This window comes from Maylandia zebra, linkage group LG22, assembly GCF_041146795.1.
Source record: "Maylandia zebra isolate NMK-2024a linkage group LG22, Mzebra_GT3a, whole genome shotgun sequence".
NCBI classification, from domain to species: Eukaryota; Metazoa; Chordata; class Actinopteri; order Cichliformes; family Cichlidae; genus Maylandia; species Maylandia zebra.
In genome coordinates, this window is record NC_135187.1 from 16,645,028 (window position 1) to 16,651,523 (window position 6,496).

A 6,496-nucleotide genomic window follows, 5' to 3' on the forward strand; every position below is an offset into this window, starting at 1 on the left:
CGTGTTTTCACTGGCTCACACACTGCATCTGCCGCCCGCTTCCCTTGAGGAGCATTGTGGGTAGGTCATATGATCTCACACTACTCATCATCTTCCCTTTGATGAACAAATGAGAAGTCCTGTGCCCTTTGAAGCATTTTTGTGTGGCACATTCAGGCAATTAATGCGTGCGTAAAAAGCCAAAGCGAGGATAGATGAGAGCTGATGACAAGGATGGCGGCAGGAAACGAGAGGAGTCAGAGTGGAGGGACAAGGCAGCGAGAGAGGCTGGTTTCAAGCTTCATCACCTCTTTCCAGGTGTCTCTGCCCGCATGATTTCTTCTGTGCACTGCAATCAACTTCCTTAATGAAATAAGTAATTAACATATTATAATTGTGCTGCAGTTTTATTTGCCGGAAATCATTTTCCACATCTAACACTATGCTAATTTAATCTGTTTCCCATTCAACAACGTGACCTTTTGTGATTAAGTTAATGGCAGATTTTTTTTTTCATTGTTCTCACACGTATGCGTGAATGTATGGGAGAGACTAAAAATGTCAAGATTTTAATGTTTTTGCTGCGGATACTTGTATTATTTTTTCTTAATGGAGAAAAATAAAGTAGTGTCTGCATTATTATTATTTTCTGACTCACCGAGTGTACATAAATCAAAAAGCAGACTCGCCGCGCAATCTTGTACACCTTTATTTCGATTCCTTTGTTTCTATGCATGCATAATCTTCTTGAAAAACTTACAGGCTTGATGCAATAACTCTTGCAAGGACGTGGCCATTTTTATTAGGCAGCACTGGGCGACTACGGCCACTTTATTAGGTACATCTGTTCAACTGCTTCTTAAGCAAATATCTAATTAGCCGATCAATCTGATTGGCTAATTTCAACTCTTAGACAGGGTCATGGTGAGCTGCTGATTTACTGAGATTTTCTCACACAGCCATCTCCTCTAGGGTTTACTGAGAATGTCTGAAAAAGAGAAAATATCCCATGAGTAGCTACAAGTTGGATGGCAAATACAGATGTGGTTGCAGCTTTAACACAATTTAACATAGCTCCACCTCTATTCTGGAAAAAAAGAATCTTTCTGGCAGCAGTTGCATTTGGTCTTGTGATATCTACTGGAGGGGTTGATTTCTTTTTATTCTGATTGGGATTATTTTGATGCTGCCACTAAATAACGTTTAACCAGAAAAGCGGGACACACGAGTGTTTAAAAGCTAGCTGCTTAATATCGTATTGATGCCTCCGCGCAGCCAGAACAGCTCTGCCTCTATTGCTGCGTGAACACAGGACCTCTTGGGTTGCTTGTAGTGTCTGGCACAGAGACGTGGGCATCCAAGGCCATAGGGGATGCGCCTTAGTGTGCAACATGTCAAAGGAACGTCCGCATGAAAGCCAAGACCCAAAGGGTTCCCTGCAAGAACTGAATTCTTGAAGACGATCGGCATTATCCGCTTCTCCTGTCGGTGGTTTTAATGCTGTGACAACACAACCTCCTGCTGTATTGCCAAATAATTTAAAAGAGAAGAACAACTGTGGTTTCAAAGTTGCTGGATTGATGCATTATTCTGACACAATACAGTGTTTCACAAGCTGCTGTTGGCTACAGAGCATCCATGTGTTCACGTTATTATTCCAGTTCTTGTACATCGTGCTTTGCTTTTAAAGTTTTTTTTGGTTGTTATTTGTGGCGCTCTCCACTTTACAATGTGGCAGGCAGGATGTAAAAAATATTCTCTGAAAGAGCACAATTCTGTCATCGACACAAGAGCAAAAAAACTCAAGCAGTAATCTGACTGCATATTGTTTGAATGTTTTTGGGGTTTCCAGACAGCCAAAGAGTCCCCTGGCTCTTAAGTCCTTCTACTGGCTGACAATCAAACTCATCAGGCCTCGCTCTTTCCAAGAAAACAAGCTGCCTTCAGCTATCAGCAGACTAGCAATCATGCTCATGGGAGACTGCAGTTACGGTGATCACATGAGACTCAAGCTATCATGATCACAAGCTTTCGTGTATGGGAGATTTTACCCTCCAGAAGAAGCAAAATAAATATCATTTTACGTAATTACAAAAGGTCAAACAGCCTGCAAGAGATGTAGGAAGTGGAGAGGAAGTAATCAGAGCAGCAGTCTGGCGTTAGGAAGACTGACAGAATATGTGCCAGCCAGTAACGAGACAGCGTATCGCTGAGGTTCTTGTTTTGCTCCGTGATGGCTCTGAAGCCTCGGGGTGCACTGACAACATTACCATACTCTTCACCTCCTATACACAATGCTCGTGTCATCATCGCCTTGGTGTGGCGTCGCCCGTTTGAGACTTTGACACTGTTGCTATTTTAGAGTGTCACTTAAGGTTTCAGGCACAAGCTTATTAGTTCAATCAGACTCAGAGCGGATGCTTAGTATGTGCCAACTTAAAATCAAATCTGGGCACGCTGAATCCCAACTTCGCCAAATCTCTCCACGTGGCTCTTATAGTCAAGTGTAAAATTTGATTTTAGAGAAGAAGGTGATTTACGGCAGTGACACGTCTGAGAGGAGGCCTCTCTGGTGTTTGAGGAAACGTGCTGGATTTTTAAGGTAAACCGTGTCGCCGAGAGCAGACACGGGAAATACAGCCGAGCAGCTCTCTACGTGTTGTTATTTTCTAGTTTCATTGTCCATTTTGATGCGTGCCTACTTAGCTTAATTCCCCTGGGATTTCCTTTCCTGCAACATATCCTTTTCTCACTCTCTACTTTTCTGCACAGTGGAGTCAGTCACGAGCATGGCGACTTCCTGGCTATTGATTCTCCTGTGAATAGGACCAAGCCCAACAGCTGAGGTGAAAATAGATTTGTTTTGCAACTTTTGCTAGCACGCTGCCTTTTTTTTATGAAAACTGTGAAAAGGATTGTTTGTTTACGTCCCAGCAGTGGACATACCACTTTCACATTTTCATACTGAACACATGCAGCATTATTTACAGCAGATATCCTGTTTATACTTGACTGTATGACTTCTTTTAAAACAATTCAGCCGCTAATCAGACACGTAGGTACAACTGCCCTTAAAATCACTAAAAATCCTTTTTTAAGGGAAGGAAATTCACTAACATATTTTTTTAAAATTCAACTGTTGATCAATTTCCTTTTTAATTTTGCGAGTTATCGTGCGACAATCAGGTCAGAAAGTAGTTAAAACAGGCCCTTTCAGACCCAGAGGCTTTCTCCATCTTTTATGTACAGTCTACTCTCCGTCTTTAAACCCACAGTGAAAAATTTAAAAGAGATTTGTAAAAAGTAAGGCAGAGAAGGTCAGCAAATAGTCACAGATGAGCATCCATCCACCCGTCCTCTGATGCTTATCCCAGTCTGGGTCGAGGGGGCAGCAATCTAAGCACACCGAGGGTGTTCCCAAGCGAGCCAAGAGCTGTAATCTCTCCTGAGTGTCCGGGATTTATCCCGGGGCCTCCTCCCAGTTGGACATGCTGGGAAAGCTGAATCCCCCTCAGCTAGCTCCTTTCTGTTGGGAGGAGTAGCAGCTCTTCTTTAAACCTCTCCTGAATGAGCTCCTCACTCTACCTCTAAAGCTGCTGAAGCTCATTTTGTCTTCACAGTCTTATAGTATACATAAAAAATAACCCTTGGTATAGTGTGGAAACATTTAGTGTAAAAATTCTATGAAACTATGGAATACTCAACACATTTTTCACTGATACTACACATAACACATAAAATATTAAATTCCTTGTATTTAAATATGTAAAGGACATTATCCATGCAGTATGCACAGAAGCTGATTCTGCTAATTTACAGTGTCTTACATTCTGGCACATAATAATTCACACAAATTTCTAACACTTTTTTTTCTGTACTCTTGTTTGTAATTGAAGAAACATCAATGCAGAGGATAAAAATTCTGTCTGGGTTTTGTGTCAAACAGCTCAACATCTCATCATGCAACTTGTTTTTGTTTGTGGCATCAGATACGTACGACGCTGTGATGGATGCATACAGTTCCCTCAGTGTGTCAGGAAGGGAAACTGTATATATTCACATTCACAATGTGTTGGCGTCAATCAAGCAACATGTTAAACATCTGGTATGCGAGCGATCGAGAAAACAAAGGGTTTCTTTTTTTTTCTTCTTTCTTTTAACTGAAGCAAACAGAATAAATATAAAATAGCAGGACTGCACCGCAGGAACGCCTCCATTTAGTAGCATTCTCATGATTTTCAAATCGTAAATCAATGTATTTTTTTTTTAAGTACAGTAGAAGTAAATTGTCTATTTAGTTTTATTCTAATGATTTCACTGCATGTGTGAGAATGCATGTGGACGTGTTTATGTTTGTGCCCGGAAGGGGAAAAGAGCTTCAGGTTGGCATGGCACAAGCTTGTTATTCTACCCAGCACTCAATCACACAGCAGCTCCATGAAAAGAGAATAATATTGGAGAATCATCCTTCTTGGTGCTTTCCTCTTCTTCGACCTCTGTGTTCTCTCTCCCTCTCTCTGTCTTTCTCTTTCTTTTCCCCTGCAGTGTGTGTGAGTGGTATCCATCTGTCAGTTGTCAGTGCCAGGGAGTGATACAGAGAGCTGTCACTTCTCATCAGCCTGCATTGGTGAGGCCTTTTGCAGCTGCCCTGCCTGACTCGGGGCCAGAGGAAATGCGTATGGGGAAGAAGGCGGGGTAGGGGGGTTGAGAAGAAAAAGAAAAGAGAGACAGGCCAGAGAGGCAGACTAGAGAGAAGGGTATTCAGGGGGCAGGAAAGCAATTAATTTGGAAACAATTGAAGGAAAGATGAAGAGAGACTGGAACCAGCACAGGACACACAACAGACTGTAAATATCACATTACCTTAATATGCTCAACAGTATCAGTATGTGCTCTGAAGGGCATTCAGCCACCCGTGACCTTTACCAGCCTCTGTTGGTGACCAGCAGGAACTGCAACAATGTGAGAACACATTTCCTTCAGTGTTAGATCCATGTGAATTATTCCAAAGAGAGATGATGAGCATATCTAAATGGAATTATCACACAGAAGGAAAACACAAAACACTGCTTTGTTTTGGATATGTTAACCCAAAACACACATCTGCAATAAAGCCTATATCTCAACACATTATTTTAAAAAGAATCTTTTTTTACAGCACAGTAGCTGATATTAGCTTCCTCCATTTAGGAAGAAGGGAACACTGAAAGCCCATCTGCTGATTTACCTGTTCTTACTAACCTGACGCTCTGGTAAACTACTTTAATGAAAACACTATGGGTTGTGATACCACAGTAGAAAAACGCATTTTACTGTTTGACTTTTCTTTTAGCTTGATTTAAAACCTTTAATGTTTTGATGTTTTCTTGACTGAATAAATGTGCTAATTGGTATTTGTTGTTTCTGTACTGAGCCATAGAGCTCTGTAGGGTACATTTTTTTAATGTATTATTTGTATTATTTGCAATGTGTGCATATAGTCTGATTGTGTGCAAATTGTTTCGATGTACGGTGGCCCTGAGAGGTCAAATGCTCTGCCACTTAAGAAAGGAAATAGAAAAATGCTTAGAAACAAGAAACTTTGAATGAAATACAACAGGAATAGAAAATGGAAATGGATTTTATTCATATTTTGTTGTGTTTGTTGTGCTTTTTTATTGCATTTTTCAGTTTGCTGTTTGATCTCTCACAGCCACCGTATCTGTGGAAGAACCGGTCAGTCCCAAAAAACTTGTGTGGATGGGTCACTAAACAGATGTTCTAAAAATACTTCACTATAATAAAAATCATCTTCTTTCTTTGTCATTCTCTCCCAAACACAAACTTATAGAAGCATCCATAGACACACCAGAGGGTGTCTCTGCCACTCTGGTATCTATGGCCCTGGAGGAGAGTTACAGACAACATGAAGAAATCTAACTGTGAATTAAAAATGTCACAGTTACAGTTAAGGCAACCTGAGACAACAGTTGCAGCTTTTGCTGCCGAAGTGACCACTGTGCGTTTAGATGAAGCGGCCTTCATTCGGTAATGTTTGGAACATGTTCTCGCACTCTCATCTAATCAAATGTTTATTTAAAAGATCAAAATAATGACTGTACAAGAAAGGCTCTAGCTTACAGCGAGGGCTCCACATGTGAATATTTCTTCACCTCAGTCCCTCCCAGCCTTTTAGATGAAGCGACCTTCAGGAACATTGACATGACAAGCATGGCGAGTCCTGTGTAGCGGTGAGGGATCCGAGTGCTGAGCCTCAGGGGCCCTCACTGGGAGAAACACTTCTTTTCACTTTATCTTTCATCTCTCCGTTGAGTCTTTTCAAATAACTCAATAAAGAAACAAAGATCATCTACACCTGCTGCAGCTTTGGTACTGATTGAAATGCAGTTTTACTCCAAAGATAAAGATTTTTTTGTTGCAGTCGGGGAGAGTTTACTTTTTATGAGACAAGCAGAAAAATGTGTGTTTTATTTGCTTAAAGTGCAAGTGTATTTGTAAAGAAGTTTGCAGGAACTAC